Here is a 19881-nt window from a genome sequence, read left to right as displayed (position 1 = left end):
GGCTCAGGGCTCCAATTTTCAGACCGAGATTAAGAAAGCACTCCCTGAACATGATGTTCGTGTAGGCGCCTGTGTCAATCAGGCACCTTTTGACCAAGTGGTTGGCTATATCTAGGTGGACTACGAGCGGGTCGTTGTGCGGGGCAACGACGCCTTCCTAGTCCTTCTTTCCAATGGTTATATCGGGGACGGTGGAAGCGGGGATCGCTGTGGTGGGCACAAAGTTGATGGCTTGGTAAAGCTCATTTAGGTGCCGTTTGTGCCCATTAGCTGACCCACCGTTCTCGTTTCCCCCGATGACAACCTGGATCACTCCCATCCATTGAAAAACGGATTTTCTATTCGCCCCGTCGGAGCTTGCTCCTGGGCCTCCAGCTACATACTTGCTGAGGCTCCCCTTTCGGATTAGCTCTTCGATGGCGTTCCTTAGGTGCCGACAGTTGTCGGTCTTATGGCCGGTTTGGCCGTGGTATTAGCAAAACTGGCTAGTGTCACCGTCCCCCCTCGCCTTGGGGGGCCTTGCCCACTTCTGCCCTTCATTCTTGCTCAGGGCAAAGACCTCGGCCGGTGATTTGACCAGGGGGGGGTGAGACTGCTGTACCGCTTCTGGGTGTATGGTCCCGAACTCCCCCCGGCGCCCGCCGAGTGCTGTTTCCTATTGAATCTCTCAGGCCGTGACCTATTCCCGTCACGGCGTCCTTCATCTACGTTGTCCCGATGGCTCCTCCTCTCTGGGTGCCCAGCTTCGCTGTGGCCTACCCAGGTCTTGTGATAATCCTCCACCTTTACGGCTCGGTCGGCCATCTTTCTGGCGGAGTCTAGGTTGAGGTCTTCGCACTTGATGAGCTCGTTTTTGAACTCGCCTTTCGGGAGGCCTTTCATCAGCGCGAAGGCCGCCAGTTCGGTGTTCAGCTCACGGATCTGCTGAACCTTAGCGTTGAACCTCTTCACAAAGCTTCGGAGGGACTCGTCCTCCCCCTGTCGGATAGTCAGGAGATCTGATGTCTCCACGGCCCTTCTCTTGTTGCAAGCGTATTGGGCTATGAAATTGTCTCTCAGGTCGGCATAACACTATACCGAGCCATTAGGTAGCCCCTTGTACCAACTCTGAGCCATGCCATGGAGGGTCGTTTGAAGACTCGGCACCACACCTCATCGGGCTGCTCCCATACCGACATGTACGACTCAAAAGCCTCGGCATGGTCGGTCGGGTCGCTATCCCCTTTGTATGATAGGGGCGGCAGCTTCAGTTTAGTCGGCACAGGGACTTCGAGGACATAGGCACTGAGGGGCTGTCTGACCACGTGTCGAATGACACGCGGCGATCGGCTCCACGCAACCTTAGTCCGGCTTCTCTCCCTCTGGCGGGAAGGGCTTCTTGTCATTGTCCGACTTTGGTGAGTCGGACTTCTTCCATTTCTTCGGGGCAGGCCTCGTTGTTGCCGCGGCGACGCTGTCCTCCCGCGAGTGGGGGAAGGACATAGGTCTGCCACTGGTACCACGGGCTCCGCCGGCGTCCTAGCATACCCAGCTCCTTGTATTGCTCCGGTCATGTTGTTCGGAGTAACTTTATGGGCCCTGGTCACCTGTGGTAGCGCTGCTGTCACCGTCGTCGTGACAGGGGTGATCGGCGTACTACCCATTAGGTCCAGGAATAGCTTCAATTTGGCCGCATCGACCACATGTCCCATGACGGTGACTTGGTCGGTAGGCAGCGGTGTTTCTGGATCTTTCGGCATCCCGAACTCCTTCGGCATCCCGATCTCAGAATCAGGGAACCTGTCATCCTGGAAGAATGCAGTTCCCTCAGTCACAGTTTCTTATTGTTTTGACATCTTCTTAGCTCTTTGAATTGTTTTTGGTTGTTTTTTTTTTGTAAGGTAGGTGACTAGCTTTTAGTATTTTCTTCCCCACAGACGGCGCCAATTGTTCCGGGTGTAATTCCGAAGCAGGATTATGACCACGTAAGCTTGTAGAATGATGTCGTTGCTCGTCTCTTCCTTTCACTCTGTCCTGTTTAAGATAAACAAACTGAGGGCTCGGCTTGGTACCGAGCGTACTCACTCCGACGCTCAAGTCAGTAAACTTAAAGAGATAAGTTGTGTGTTAACTTGGCAAAGTATATTGTAGAGAGATAAGGGAGTTTTATACCAATTTATTCAGTTGGTTTGGGATGATATTGTGATCCTTTTCTCAATGAGAGAAGTGGAGTATTTATAGACTTTCACCTTTTGTCACGTAGTGGCCAAGTGGCATAGCAGGTGGAAAGACTGTCTTACCCTCGGCCGAGGGACCCATGGCAGGCCGGCAGGCCTGGTTGACTCCATGCCGAGGGGACTGGATGTGAGTACGCGGATATGCCTCTCGGCCGGCTAGTTGCCGAGACCGAGACCCAAGTGACAGGCCGACATCCCGTGTCGGTTAGGCTGTTAATACGTTGACTTGTTGTCTTTTAGCTTTGACCTTGCTCAATGTGTTGACTCGGTCAGCGGGTGCAGAATATGCCCCATCAACATTAAAATAAAGACAATAATAAAAGCCAAGCTTTATCGGTAGCTACTCCTAGCTCCTTCATGATTTTTCAAGCTTGCTTTTCTTTTCCCTTGTCCTTGCTTGGTGGAGGCCCTATTTACAATAAAAAGGGGATACATTATCACAACTTTGTATCACAATAACATAGTTGAATTAGAAACATAAAAGAAAGGATAGTCATTTACCTACTGGAGTGATCTTTCCAGCTTTGATGTCACCAAGATACTTGGAACAATTCCTTTTCCAATGTCCAACACCATTACAATAATGGCATTTATCAAGAGGACCCTTCTTGGTCTTGGAAGTGCTAGCTTCAAAAGTCTTAGCCTTGGTGAAAGTGGGAGCTTGTTTCTTACCCTTCTTCCCATTCTTCTTGAACTTCCCCTTGCTCTTGGTGCTTATGTTAAGCACATCCTTAGGTGGGTTAACATTTAACCCCATGTCTCTTTCGGCTTGCACAAGTAACTTGTGCAACTCTTCAAGAGACACGTCCTTATCTTGCATGTTAAAATTCACCCGGAATTGAACATACGCTTTGACTTTGGATAAGGAGTGTAGAATCCTATCTACAATGAGCTCTTTGGGGATTTCAACTTTTTGAATCTTCAAAGTCTCGACTAGCTCCATCAATTTGAGCACGTGAGGGCTAACCTTTTGGCCCTCCTTAAAGTCGAGATCAAAGAATGCCGCGGCCGCCTCATATTGGACGATCCTCGGAGTTTGTGAAAACATTGTCACAAGCTTGGAATAGACTTCATTAGCGGTGCCCATTTTAAAGGCTCTCCTTTGGAGATCTGCCTCCATCGCAAAAATCAACACATTTTTCATTGCGGCGAACTCCTTGTGGTAAGCCTCATATGCTTCCCTAGTGGCGGCACTCGACCTAGCATTAGGTTCGGGTGGAGAGGCCTCGGTGAGGTAACGAAGCTTGTCGTCACCTTGGGCGGCTAATTTGAGTTGGGCATCCCAATCGAAGAAATTTGATCCATTCTTTTCAAGTTTACAACGATCCACGAAGGATCGGAGCCATGAAGCATTAGTGAGAGGTGTGGCGTTGGTGTTTGGAGCGGCCATTTTGTTATGAGAAATAAAAGTGGTCTACAAAACAAAATAGAAGGAATAAAACATTTGTCGTTTTTACAATAATAATACTCGTAAATTTAATATAAACAAGTTTTATTGCATTTATCTAGTGACCTCTACCCAACTTGATAAATGATTCCAATACCCAAATTCATATCAACTTAGGGCACGGTGTGCCGAAATACCCTTTATTAACATAACTTGGTGGATTAACATTTTAATCGATTCTACTTTTAGAACTCTTGGTCAATAAAATTACATTAATATTTATCTCTAGCCCGAAACACATCCGGAAATCGTCGTGAATACTTTCGTTGAGTTCAACCCAAATTTCGAATAAATGTGTCCATGATCCAAATTTATATTAACTTAGGGCACGGTGTGCCGAAATACCCTTTATTAACATAAATTCGGTGGATAGACATTTATCACCCACTTCCCCTACGTAACAAGGTTTGTACCCCGGTGTGGCCGAGTGCACTCCCTCACGAAATAGGTTTTCATGGTTTCTACTTTTTGGTAAGGCTAAGTCTCAATTGTTTGTTTTAGCGAGAGGTTATGTCAATTTATTATCTATCACGTTTTAAGTGAACTAAAACGGTGAACTACGATAATTGTAATTGACACGGTCGATAAACTTGATTAAAATGATAATGCATGTTTTAGTTATGGCGATTTAGCGATGCATGCAACATATATAAAAATGCAAGGCATAAATTAAATCCTAGTATGGCCTTCCTAGAATAGTAAATCTAATAAACTATTACAAATTCGGAAACCAACTCCATTGGTCCCTTGAACTTCGGTCTTGGCACGCATCTCGAGGTAACACCGTCTTTAATGGATCGCCTTCTCGAGTGGCATCGTCTTCAAGGAACTCCGGAATAAATAAATTACATAACAAATTACATAATTTCCTATTATACATTTGTAATTAAAAAAAATAAAAATAAATCTAATAAATTACAAAACGGTGATACGAGATCACAATAAATTACAACCGAATCGATATTTCCATACATTTCGGGTAATATCAATAAAAACTAAGGCCATACTAAGTAAAATTACATAATTCAAAAAATACATAAAATAAAATTATGACAATCATAAATAAAATGCAGCATTATAATATGTATGAACATGCCCAATTTTATGCTAAATCGCCTTTAAGGAGCCAATATCGTATATTAATCGGTTTTTACGGATTTGCGTGATTTAACCTTTTAAAAATCACAATAATAACATAATGTCATATTTATGTACTAGTTAATTCCCCTAACCCTCTTAGGACTCAAAATTAGTCTTCACTAACATATTGACAATAACTAACTTATATTTCTTAATATTGTTCATAAAAGGACTTAAAATTACAAAATAAAGCCATAAACTTCAAATAAATCATAAAAATTTCAAATAAATTCAAAATTTTAAATTTTAAACTCATGAACATTCTGTAAAAATACCATGACACTCATAATGTCAAAAACATAAAAATTTCGAAAATTATCGAGAAAAACAATGTTGCGGTTTATCGGATTTATCAATTATTATCATAGAAATGTGAGAAAAATTATTTTAATTTACTTTTCACTTTTAGATCTGAAATAGGTGATAAAATGCAACATGTGACGTTTTTCCTTAGTCATGAAGTATGTTTTAGCAATTTTTACTAATTAAAGTCACTATTTATGTGATTTTTCATCAAAAATCATAAATCATGCATAAAGACTTTATTATAGCCAATTATTTTATACACATCTTGAAAAATTGCATGTCACAACATACTAAATTTCTATGACCAGATTCGAAATATAACTCATATTAACCTATTTTTCCATTTAAATTCGATTTTATCTTGAAAAAACCATATTTCGAGCATAAGAACTCATAAAATTATGAAACAATACAGGTCATTAAAATATAATATATGTGAAAACATATCCAAAATCACTGGGAAAAACGAAGTTTAGCTATTTTTAGTCCAAAAATGATATTTTATCTTAAAATCTCATTTTAATGCCATTATTATACAAAATGAACAATAAAAATCCATAAATTAACCAAAATATCCTAAATACATTTTAGGACCAGAAACTTTAACATGCATAATTGATTTCGTGATATTTCATAATAAACACAAATTTATAAGTTTTATTTGTTAATCGTAAGACTCGGAAAAAACTATAACCGATTTGCATGCAAACAACCTAAGGCTCTTTATACCGCTTGTTAGAAATCTATATCTCATTATACTCAAAATATTCATATATGTTTCAATTAATTTAGTCATAAAATTAATTTAGATCTTATGCATGCAAACATAAATAAAAATAAAGAAGAAATCGTTTTTCTTACATTGAGAAATCGGATATATGGGCACAAATGAGTTCTCCTACTCACTTGTTCCTGAGCTTCCTAATATTGGATGAACAAAGGATTCAAGATTAGAATCCCTCCCAGGGAATTATACCCAAGATAACCTCTTAAAAATTAATATTATTAATACTAGACCAATATTAATTTAACTAAAATGACCCAAAACTATTGTTTTGTCTTCTTGAAATTTCGGTCAAGAGGGAGGAATATTGGAGTAATTTATCTCTCTTAAATTCTTTTGTTTTTAGATGTGCAAGAATGAATAATACACTAGTTTTTCATGTAGTGTATATTAGGTAAATTATAGAGAAAAACCCTTGACTTTTCTCTATGACAAAACCGGGTGGGGTGGGGTGGTGATGGCCAATGCATGATCAAGGTGCTCTTCACAAAAACAACTAGGTTTGCATGGCTATCCATTAGGTTAATGATTATGCTTTCCACTTAAAATAATCAACACAATATTTAGCCTAATACACCCTACATTTCGGTCCATTTAAGATAAAATGGATTCCATTTTATCTTTGTCAATTTATCAATTTGTCACATGTTACAAGTCATGTAAAATTGTCATGCATTTTTAACATATTAAAAATCAACGTATTAATAAAAATACGTCATGTACAAAATCGACTTAGTAATTCATAATTACTTGTACCAAAACGATTTACCAATTATAAATCACAACATCTTGTATTTATAATAAATTATTCATTCAGATTCAATTGTTTCCGTAATCAATAATTTCATCTAAGTAATAAAACAATTCGATCACTTAGACCGTATCTTATTTAATCAAATTACAATGAGATACGTAAATATTACTACCAAAATCGTCCGTCAATTTTAAGTAATTTAATTAACCCGTATCGTCATACGATCAATTAACTAATCAATTAAGAGTGTTACCCTTTAGGTATGACCTAAGGGGATCAACTGATCACCACCGTCGCACGACAGTAATGTCAAACTCTAGTCAGCCAATCATTACCGATATGTGTGGACCAGTTGACAGTAAAATATTACTTCCCACATGTATTCTTAAAATGAGACTTAAACATGTGATCATCATGATCGACAGTTGTGATCGCATTATTGTCGGAGGACACATATTCCAACATCCTCAACACTTTGAGTGAAACCATTCTCTTTTATCACATGATCGAATCGATGATTCCAACTTCTCGATGCTTGCTTAAGTCCATAAATGGATCTCTTAAGTTTGCATACTTTGTTAGGATTTTTAGAATCAACAAAACCTTCGGGTTGTATCATGTACACCTCCTCTTCTAAATGCCCATTTAGAAAAGCGGTTTTGACATCCAATTGCCATATTTCATAATCATGAAATGCGGCAATCGCTAACAAAATCCGTATGGATCTTAGCATGGCTACGGGGGCAAAGGTTTCATCATAATGAAGACCTTGGACTTGGGTAAATCCTTTTGCCACTAGCCTAGCTTTGTAGACATCATCATGTCCTTCTATGCCATTCTTGACCTTGAAAATCCATTTGCATTGAAGAGGTCTTGCCCCTTTAGGCAAATCCACCAAGTTCCAAACTTGGTTCTCATGCATAGAATCCATCTCGGACTTCATGACTTCAAGCCATAAGGAGGAATTGGGACTAGAGATTGCGGCTTTATAGGTGGCGAGCTCGTCACTGAAGGAAATGTAGATTCATATACATACTAACATACTCATATATGTTAAAATTAATTTGTCATAAAATTAAATATGGATTTTATGCATGCAAACATTAAAACAAATAGAGAAGCAATCATGTTCTTACATTGTTGTTTTCGGTTTTATGGGCACAAAAGAAATCTCCTTTTCTTTTGTTCTTGAGCTTTCCAAATGGAAGAACAAGGATTCAAGAGTAGAATCCCTCCCAAAAGCATATACCCAAGGAATACATCTTAATAAACCAATACTATTTAGATCTAGTAATAATAATGGTTTTACAATAAAATTGATACAAATAAATTGTATTTTCACTCTTGAAATCTCGGTCAAGAGGTGGTAATCTTTGTGAGTTTATTTCTCTAGATTTCATAATATTTAGAGAGCATGTGAATTTTTCTTACACTAGGAAAAAAAATGTTAGTAAAAAGAATGAATAACAATGCATAGAAAAAGAGAAGCTCTTCTCTCTTTCTATTAGGGTGGCCGAAAAGAGGAGCATTGGGTAGTATGCCCAATGCCTTTTGTTTGTGCTCTTCACAAGAGACTAGGCATGCAAGCCTACTACCAAGTGTTATGATTGTGTTTCTATTTAAAAATAAACAACACAATATAAACTATGTACACACACCCACATTTTCGGTTTTGGCATAAAATGGAGAATCCATTTTATTTTGTCATTTGTCAAATTTGTCACATGTAACATGTTACATGACATGTCACAATGTAATGTATTTTTATCATATTAAAAATCAACGTATTATTAAAAATACGTCACATAGAAAAATCGACTTAGTAATATCATAATTACTTGTACCAAAAATGTTTCCGAATTTTAAACTACAACATTCTGTATTTATAATAATTTATTCATTCCATTTCAATTGTTTCTGTAAACAATAATTTCATCTAAGTAATAAAACAATTCGATTACTTAGACCGTGTCTTATTTAATCATATTTACAATAAGATACGTAAATTATACTCACAAAATTATCCGTCAATTTTAAGCAATTTAATCAGCTCGACGGTATACGATTAATTAAATAATCAATTAAGAGTATTTCCCTATAGGTATGACCTAAGGGGATCAACTGATCACCACCGTCGCACGACCGTAATGTCAAACTCTAGTCGGCCAATCATTACCGATATGTGTGGACCAGATTGATCGTAAAATATTACATCCCACATGTATTGTTAAAATGAGATTTAATAATGATATTTAAATCATGTGATCGCACTATTGTTGAGGACACATTTCCCAACAATCTCCCACTTGTCCTCGACAAGTGTGCGTCACCAATTCTCTTGTCCTATTACTATCTCCCACTCAATGCAAGGTGTCTTTCAGGTCGTACTTGCAAGTGATCATATCGAGAGTGGTTTCCTCGATCTGGAGAATAACTGATTGACCGGATTTATCCACTCTGGATACCTTCCGAGCGTGGCCACGCATTTCCAGTTCATTACTCCTCGAGTGGCCCTGAGATATTGTTTTAACCCTGACAAGGGGATGGACAATTCCTATCGCACTCATTCCCTTCGACTAGCCACAGCCATCATAACCCAAAATATGCCCATTTGACCCCATTTACGAAGGTCGTAGTAACACAAATCAAAGTTAATCTGAAACTGAGCTATCTTAGGTGAATAGTCTTTAGTCAAAAGAATCGACTCATTTGAATACTATAGCAGCTCTCGCCACGACCAGGCTATATAAATTTGCCAGAACTCTATAAGCGGTCATTAGGCCCGACAAAAAGTTCCTAACAGTCTACCTATGTGATCGACTAGTCATCTCACATGACTCTATGGCATTTGAACTTGCCATCAATCGCATCACACTCTAGTCACTTCGAGACGTCACCTCATACAAGTGACTATGGGCGAATACAATGTTAATCCGTGTTCACTTTAACGGGGTTCAATTGTCACTACAATCCGTTTGGATGTAACAAAGTATAAAAGGAGTTTTTAAAGAAAAACTCGAACGACAAATGCGATTATCACATATGAATAGTCAATGCCTGATTACTATTTCATATTCTATAATCTTATTTGATCTTTTATGTAGTTATTCATCTCAATTTAATTGAAATGACATGACTCATCATGTTAAGCCTATGAGAAGGCTTTGGTTAGTAGGTTTTATCAACTTCTTGTACCTTACTCAACCTTACTACATACTCGTTTTCCTTTGTAATGTATACATTTGCATTACAAAACTTTCTGAGTACGTGTCGAGATCCAATCAAGACATAGGCCCTCTAGCCTAAGAATAGCTCCCACTTTGTTTTCACAAAGTGTGCGGGACTCATCCTTCTTGCACATCTCATGATCACAAGTGTACTCAATTTCCGTTATAAATATCTCTTATTGTTCTTTATTGTCTAGAACGATTCTAGAAAATCTACTTCTTAATTAACATAGCCACAATGGTATCTTAACCATCCTAATGTGTTTTGATTATGGTTTTGTCGGAAACCATGCGCAACCTCAATTGTCAATTGTCACTTGTGTAATACCCTTACACAAAATTGCATCATAAACACTTTGCTTTACTTCCTTAATGCTTCAGCAAGCACTTAAGGGTAATCTTTATAGCTTACTTGGTAAAGATTACTTAAATTCGATTTTTGAAAACAACTCATCATGCTCAAAGCATATGAAGTGTTATTGTAATACCCCGTATTTTATATAATTAATTAAACGGATATTATTAAATGGATATTATTAAATATTATTTAATATACATTTTATATTACTAATTATATCGGGTTAATTGTTGAGTCAATAAATACGTTAAGTTATCGAGCTAAGTTAATTAAGACGGGTTTATATAGGATTCGAATTGTGAGGTAACCAAATTGAGTCGCCCAATAACTGCCCATCCCCCATTAAACCCTAAAGCCCAACTAAACCCTAAACATTAACCCTAACCCTAACCATAAACCTAAACCTAATAGTACCTCTCTCACAACCGCCTCCCTCTTCCCTCACCCCTCCCCTCCTTTCATCATCTCCAACTTCTATCTTCACGCAAAACGAGAGAGAGAGAGAGAGCAGGGGTGGTGTCGGTGCAGCAAGGAAGAGATAGGGATGAATGTCGACGTTCGTGGGCGGCCCTGGTGGTAGCTATGGCGGCGGAAAGGTAAGCAGCCAACTCCCTCCTCTGTTTTTCGAATTAGTGTCGGGTTTTTGGAGGGTGTTGCGTGACTTAGAGAGGTAGTAAGGGTGGTTGTTGACGGGTTATATGAGTAGTGTGGTGAGTGGCAAGTAATTTGGTGGTTGTTGGGGTGGTTGTAGGTGGTTAGGGTGGCGGTAATAGGCGGCATCGACATAGGGGTAACAAACGAGTTTAAATGCGGTTTTTCAAAGGGCGAGTTAGACGAGTAGTGTTGGGGTGGCACCACCGTGGACTCGGGGAGGTCGAAATGGTGGTGCCACCGTGTCTGTGTTGGTGGGGTCGACGGCGAGCATAGCCGTGGTGGTTTGACAGGATTCGATGATGGTTGCGGTGGTGGTGAGAGGGGAAACAGTGGGTGTTGGTGAGGTTCGGCGGTGAACCAGGCCAAATGATTTGCCCTGGTTCAACTCGCCGGCGGGAGTCGACCAGTGGGGCTGGGTTGTTGGTGGTCTGGTCATTGTGGGTACCACGGCCGGTGGTGGTGGTGGTGGTTCGAGCGACGCATGGTGAGTATGGGCGAGAGTGAAGTGTGGGTAGTGAGAGTCGGGTTGTTTTAGTTTTGAAACGGGTTTTGGTCATAAGTTTAATCACTAGAATTCGTTAATGAATCGTATTCTTAATTAATATAAGTCCCGAGTCTTTTAATTAATTTATTCAATTTAATTCCCGAGTTATTAAATAATTAAAGACGGGTTGAGTTGTTCTATGTTGGATTCGGGTTTTCTTAAATCGTATAATTCGTTTAAAATTATCGTGTTGGTTTAAGTTCCGAGTTAATTAAAATAAAATAATAATTAATTAACTAGTGACGGGTTTTTGAGTCGGGTTTGTTAAAAGAGAAAGGTTACTATATCGGGAAAGTTTTCATTTTAAGAAATTCTATCTTTAATAACTCTCCATTTTGGGAACGGGAATAGTTAAGTAATTGTTATCATTATTTATCTTTCAGAGGACGATTTTGTGATGGAATATTATTGGGCATCTGTCCATTTGGCTGCAGTACTGAGGTAGGGAAATACACTTGTCTTATTATCGTCGTTGTTGAATTGTGTTGACTTGATCTCTGGTTGTTGATTTACGTTACCATTTATATTCGGAAATGTGATTGACTGATTTGACCGTATTGAGTATGATATCACAACATCGGGTAACTGGCATGACTTTATGATTTATCAGTTCAGTGATTTATATACATATTGCATTGCATTAATTACTGTTGAGCATTTCATATGCATTGGAGTTGGGGGAGGATGTGGTGGTGACGATGTGGAGATACGATGTGATGTTGTGATAAGGCCCAGGCGGGTTCTGCAGGACTTGCCCTGGTGTCCTCAGCTGTTGAGCTGGCAGATCGGCTTCGGTCGATATATAGTCTACCGGGATCGGTATGGTCTGGCGTTCGGGGTATGAGATGTGTGTGATGAGTTGAGATGGAGATGGAGGTGGCGGAGTATCATGCATATCATATTTTATTGTTTATTGTTTTCCCTACTCAACCTCGTGGTTGACCCTGTGTATTCGTGAACACCTGTGATGAACCGTTTTATGGGGAGCAGACTTGACAGGTTTAAGAGATAGGACGGGAGCTTGATGGGCGTGAGACACTGGATCAGACGACCTAGTAGCTAGATCATCATCTAGAAGACTTCACTTTTATTTACGTCAGTTTTTGTAATTTAATTTAAAAGGAGAACTTTGTAATAATTAAGTTAAAATATTATATAAATTGCCTTGGAGTTTAATTTGTTATTCACTACCTCGGGAAACCGAGATGGTAACACCGTCATTTATCTGAGGAGTCCTAGTTCAGGCCCTTAAATAAATGGGGGTGTTACAAAGTGGTATCAGAGCGAACGATCCTCAGGCCTAAACCAATGAACCCAATGAACGTAGGATGTGTCCAAGTAAAATGAACCCCTGGGAATAAACTGGTAGGAGCTCACAGTGCGGTTAAGAAGGCGCCCTTAATACGTGCTCTTTTGCCCTCTCAGTTTTGAACCAGGTAACCCGAGAGAAATTGAGTGAATGGGTAGTTAGAAGGAAAACCTTGAATATAATCGAGTGGATGTACACCTTGGGACCCATATGTTCTAACCATTCTACAGGACAACGTTACGGTAAGTATTTTGTATGAATGATGATGTGATCATACGATGTTGTGGAAATGAGAAATAAATCTTCGTGTTCAGATTGATAATCAATGAAGTGTTGGAATGTGGTAATCGTGAGTGTGAAAATAATTACGAAATTATGATATTACCTAGGTGGATGTTGAATGATGTGCTGATAGTACTATTATGTTTAGTGATATGCGGTTATGTGATCCCAAAGCCATGCTAGTATAGTCTTGTGATAGTAATAAGAAACACTATTGAATTGCATATTCTAGTCATAGCAATCGTGATTAGATTTAAGGAGTAGATGTTACGAAGGTATACAGTGTGAGATTTAAGTTAGGATGAGTTAGTATCGATAGTGTGGTTGTAAGAGCTTGGAACATAGTAGATGAATGACCTAGTGATGAAACACGTTTGTTTGATTTTACTCCCTGATTGATCTCGCTGTCATTTCTTTTCTGTTAATCCCCTATGGATGAAAATTTTGTGAGAGATAGCCTCGTGAGTCAGTGTTCATTTGGCGTTGGTTTCATGCTTATATGATATACGGATTAGGAATAATAAATATTTTAGTGGGCTGTGGTCAGGAAGTTCCTGTGCAGTGATGTTTTGACCAATGATTTTGTAAAAATCCTCATTTAAATTATATTGATAATTTTTGCATAATTCCAACTCCATCGATCAGAAGATTCGCATATGTTTTCAAATTGTTAAGCCACGAAAATTCTTGCTGTTTCTATATTAACTGGTACGTTTTGCAAACTGAACCAAGTTTCGAACCAATTGCCGTCACATACTTATTTGGAACAACTGAGTTGTAAAATGCTTTAAAAAAATGAAATTCTTGTGCTTTAGACATAATTCTTTTTCCCCTGTGTTTTTAACTCTCGGTATGTTATAAAAAGTAATCTAACTCAAGTATTCGTTGGACGGTTATTTATTTGTGATTTTTGAAAGTTACAACGTGAATCATGACTTGTAAAATGTGCGTACTATGTGAGTTTTCATATAACTGTTTGGTTATTTCATGAGCCTTATTAATGTGATCTTATAATGTTTTATATGATGATAGTAGCACGCATGTTCAGTAGTTATGTATCTTAACAGGCGATAAAAATTAAAGTCTAGTTGATAACATTGTTGGCAAGATCGCGTGAGTAAAATTGGATCGCTTAAATTGATTCTTAATCAAGGGTGAAATATTTTATACGAGTCCAGTTGTTGCATATTTATGTATGTTTGGCATGTTGTAATATCTCTAGTATGTTCATCATATTTGCATGGTGGTCGGATATATATAAATATAAAACTATGTTCTCATATCTTGGTAAAGTTGATGGCGTTAAAAGTTAATTTGATTGTTCTAATATACTCGCATGAATAATTATAATAATTATGTCTAAATGTTTGCACATGGATGATAGTAATGAGTATGTCCAAATGTTCACACATGTAGGATGCATCTAAGTTCTAATGTCTTTCATATGAGTTGTGTGCCAATAGTTATATTTATTACCTTCATCACATTAAATTATTTCAGTTGGACCTAAAACTATAACATGATAATAAATAATGTTGTTACTCCTTATTGAATATGTTCGTTATTATATTGTCATAAAATGCTAAAGTGATTCTTGCAATTGTATGGATGTGATATAAAGGAAACTGTTTGATATAACATGACAATTGGCATATCTATATTCTCGAGTCGTTACTATCAATTATATTATAATAACAAAAAAAATCGTCATGATAACTATGTTGGCAATTATAATGGGATAACTCTTTTGATGATACTCATGATATGCATTGGTTTAAATGATAGTCATTATAGTTACATTTAATCGAGCCTACGAGTTGCCTAATTATTCAATCATGCAAATCAGAGAAGTTGTTCAAGTTGCTAATCTTTTATCATAGCTAGTGTCCTACAAAGTATATGATGGCAAATGTATATGTTTAAACTATTTATACAATATCTCTTGTTTTGCTGAGAATGAATTATACTAAGTTGCTGGAAACAGTTGAATGATATGGTTGCTAAAATGCGAAACATAGGTGTGATATGGAAGTAATGTTGTCGTTGTCATAGATCATATGTAGTTACTTTTATTGGGAAACATGTTTTCAGAATTGATATCGTGCAAACAACTTTTATAATTTAAAGTATGAATTATGGGTATGTTGTTGATTGCTTAAATTCATCGACCTAATTCGTGACCTAAACCAGTGAGTGAGTAAAGGGTTGAATGGACGTGTCAATAAGATCCTGTGATTGTGATAGATAGTAGTGGTAGATCTATTTCTGTGATATGTTTCCAAATGTGAGAAGTTCTTAAATTGTTTTGTTGAATTTGCTCTCGCTCGTTCATAGTCTATAATTGATCATCAAATTTGTTTAGTTGTGAAACCGTGTAAACCTTGGTTCCTTTCTTGTTGTTCTTTTAGTTTGATGTTGTGTTTTTAAGTTAAGCATGAGCTAGTAATAAATGCTACTTGTTGACAATCAGTTAATTCCTTAATAAAACCTCGTTTCGACCTTAATGTTGATGCGCAATCCCTTATCATGTATTCTTTCCTGTCACATGTGGTTGATAATGATTTTGTTGTATAGGTATATGAAAATTTAAAAGAGGTTACGAGGACGTAACCATGTTTCTAGTCGGGTAGGATTGTAAAATCTTAATGTTTATGTTGCACTTGTTTGTAGATGATAGTTTTGACCAAGTAGATGTTTCGCTGTGGGGTATCTATGCAAATGAGTTCTATATGTTTTATTCATGCTTCTGTTAGTGGTTGATGTGTAAAAGAAGAGTGTAGTTAAACTATTGATATTGAGATTGAGATTGGCCACTAGTATTGAGTGGTGGGGCCTTTGTGCCGAGTTACGTTTGCGGTCCAGTGAGACCATGGTTATTGAGTTACTTGAGTTTGAGATCGGAATTTAGAAGGAAGATGACGGTGTTCTCAGATGAATAATTTAGTTGTTATACATTTGTGTTCGCAGGTAGTTATTAGTTGTAGTTAATTGGATTAAGAAAAAGATGAGTTAAACTTCGGGACGAAGTTTATTTTTTAGGAGGGCAGAATGTAACATTCCGTATTTGTTACGTTTAATTGATGAGTCAAAAGTGTGTTAACCGTGTTAGAATTGCGTGACGTCCGTAAGTACAATATACAATACCTTTCTGTTGTTTGAGTATGGAAGCGAACTTCGGGACGAAGTTCATTTTAAGGGGGGAAGACTGTAATACCCCGTATTTTATATAATTAATTAAACGGATATTATTAAATGGATATTATTAAATATTATTTAATATACATTTTATATTACTAATTATATCGGGTTAATTGTTGAGTCAATAAATACGTTAAGTTATCGAGCTAAGTTAATTAAGACGGGTTTATATAGGATTCGAATTGTGAGGTAACCAAATTGAGCTTGGTGCCCAATAACTGTCCAGCCCATTAAACCCTAAAGCCCAACTAAACCCTAAACATTAACCCTAACCCTAACCATAAACCTAAACCTAATAGTACCTCTCTCACAACCGCCTCCCTCTTCCTCACCCGCCTCCCTCCTTTCATCATCTCCAACTTCTATCTTCACGCAAAACGAGAGAGAGAGAGAGAGAGCAGGGGTGGTGTCGGTGCAGCAAGGAAGAGATAGGGATGAATGTCGACGTTCGTGGCGGCCCCGGTGGTAGCTATGGCGGCGGAAAGGTAAGCGACCAACTCCCTCCTCTGTTTTTCGAATTAGTGTCGGGTTTTGGAGGGTGTTGCGTGACTTAGAGAGGTAGTAAGGGTGGTTGTTGACGGGTTATATGAGTAGTGTGGTGAGTGGCAAGTAATTTGGTGGTTGTTGGGGTGGTTGTAGGTGGTTAGGGTGGCAGTAATAGGCGGCATCGACATAGGGGGTAACAAACGAGTTTAAATGCAGTTTTCAGGCGAGTTAGACGAGTAGTGTTGGGGTGGCACCACCGTGGACTCGGGGAGGTCGAAATGGTGGTGCCACCGTGTGCTCGTGTTGGTGGGCTGACGGCGAGCATAGCCGTGGTGGTTTGACAGGGATTCAGTGATGGTTGCGGTGGTGGTGAGAGGGGAAACAGTGGGTGTTGGTGAGGTTCGGCGGTGAACCAGGCCAAATGACGGCCCTGGTTCAACTCGCCGGCGGGAGTCGACCAGCTGGGGCTGGGTTGTTGGTGGCTGGGTCATTGTGGGTACCACGGCTGGTGGTGGTGGTGGTGGTTCAGGCGACGCATGGTGAGTATGGGCGAGAGTGAAGTGTGGGTAGTGAGAGTCGGGTTGTTTTAGTTTTGAAACGGGTTTTGGTCATAAGTTTAATCACTAGAATTCGTTAATGAATCGTATTCTTAATTAATATAAGTCCCGAGTCTTTTAATTAATTTATTCAATTTAATTCCCGAGTTATTAAATAATTAAAGACGGGTTGAGTTGTTCTATGTTGGATTCGGGTTTTCTTAAATCGTATAATTCGTTTAAAATTATCGTGTTGGTTTAAGTTCCGAGTTAATTAAAATAAAATAATAATTAATTAACTAGTGACGGGTTTTTGAGTCGGGTTTGTTAAAAGAGAAAGGTTACTATATCGGGAAAGTTTTCATTTTAAGAAATTCTATCTTTAATAACTCTCCATTTTGGGAACGGGAATAGTTAAGTAATTGTTATCATTATTTATCTTTCAGAGGACGATTTTGTGATGGAATATTATTGGGCATCTGTCCATTTGGTCATAAAGATCTTGAGGTAGGGAAATACACTTGTCTTATTATCGTCGTTGTTGAATTGTGTTGACTTGATCTCTGGTTGTTGATTTACGTTACCATTTATATTCGGAAATGTGATTGACGATTTGACCGTATTGAGTATGATATCACAACATCGGTAAATCGGCATGACTTTATGATTTATCAGTTCAGTGATTTATATACATATTGCATTGCATTAATTACTGTTGAGCATTTCATATGCATTGGAGTTGGGGGAGGATGTGGTGGTGACGATGTGGAGATACGATGTGATGTTGTGATAAGGCCCAGGCGGGTTCTGCAGACTTGCCCTGGTGTCCTCACCGTTGAGTGGCGGATCGGCTTCGGTCGATATATAGTCTACCGGGGATCGGTATGGCTGGGCGTTCCGGGGTATGAGATGTGTGTGATGAGTTGAGATGGAGATGGAGGTGGCGGAGTATCATGCATATCATATTTTATTGTTTATTGTTTTCCCTACTCAACCTCGTGGTTGACCCTGTGTATTCGTGAACACCTGTGATGAACCGTTTTATGGGGAGCAGACTTGACAGGTTTAAGAGATAGGACGGGAGCTTGATGGGCGTGAGACACTGGATCAGACGACCTAGTAGCTAGATCATCATCTAGAAGACTTCACTTTTATTTACGTCAGTTTTTGTAATTTAATTTAAAAGGAGAACTTTGTAATAATTAAGTTAAAATATTATATAAATTGCCTTGGAGTTTAATTTGTTATTCACTACCTCGGGAAACCGAGATGGTAACACCGTCATTTATCTGAGGAGTCCTAGTTCAGGCCCTTAAATAAATGGGGGTGTTACAGTTATACATCATTTCTTTTTAATTGATTCGGCAGCGGAAGCAAATGAAACCAATCAAATATGTTCAATTTAATTGAACTGGTCATGAATCTTATCAACATAAGACTTCTTATTGACGCTAATATCACGTGGATTTATCTTCATAAATCCGTATATTAAAGATGTATTATAATACTCCAAAAGTCTTAAATCATTCTCAATGATCAATATGTCATCCACATATCGGACTAATTAAAATTTCCGTAACTCCCACTAAACTCCATGTATAAACACAACTTCTCGACTTATCGAGAAATGTTTTATCACATGATCCAAAATGTTGATTCCAACTCATTGATGTCTTACTTAAGATCCTCTCTTAAGTTTCACATTATCTTAGGATTGCAAGAATCTATAAAACTCATGACATGTATTGAATACATTCCTTCTATTGAAGAAGTGTGTTTTAGATTCACTCGCTATGTATTTCATAATAATGAAACACAATCCCTAAGAAGATCCAAATAGACTTAAGCATTTTAATTGGTGCAAAGCTCTTTGCAACCAATCAAGCCTTGAAAACTGTCTTTATTAGTGCAAAATCCTTTGTCACTAATCAAGCCTTTTTATTTCGGATTTTCATGGCTCTAAGCCTTGTATTGAGTTGTGACTTGAACACTCTTATGTAAGTCATATGTTTATTACTTTCCAGAAGTAATCAACTTGAATCAAACAATTTTTTTGTAAGTTATAAGCTCTTTACTTTCTTAAAAGTAGCATGAATTCATCATTTTTAACAAGTGACGAATTTAACCTCCTAGGTTTTAAAGAAACAACGTCTTACACAAAATGTCTCATGTAGCCAAGAAAGACCAGTTTCTTGTGACATAACATTCTCTGTGGCATTCTTTGTGGCTCTTGAATAATTTCTCCCACTCTGTCTTCTAGAAATAAACTTGTATTTTAGAAAGACAGCTTCACGAGCCACAAACCCGGTGTACTCGTGATAATTGAAAAGGGAAAAATGAGCATTTGTTTCTTGTGAAAACTTACAAACATGGTACCTTACCATATCATATCTCATATGATTCGTTTTAGTGGAAAAATAATTTAGACAAAATGATAAAATCCCCAAAAGGATCAAGTAACTCAAAGTAACTTGATTGAAGTCCAAATCATATTGAATAGCGTTTGAATTCTTATCCATCCACACATTATTTCATAATGCGTGCTAAGAGAGATTAACTTGTGATACTATATCACATTTCCTTTGGCTTATATCAAAGTCTTTACTTTGATAATCCCATCACGACTAAATCGTGATTCCT

The sequence above is a fragment of the Silene latifolia genome, chromosome 7 (genome assembly GCF_048544455.1).
Source record: "Silene latifolia isolate original U9 population chromosome 7, ASM4854445v1, whole genome shotgun sequence".
Taxonomy (NCBI): Eukaryota; Viridiplantae; Streptophyta; class Magnoliopsida; order Caryophyllales; family Caryophyllaceae; genus Silene; species Silene latifolia.
This window is presented reverse-complemented; position numbering follows the sequence as displayed.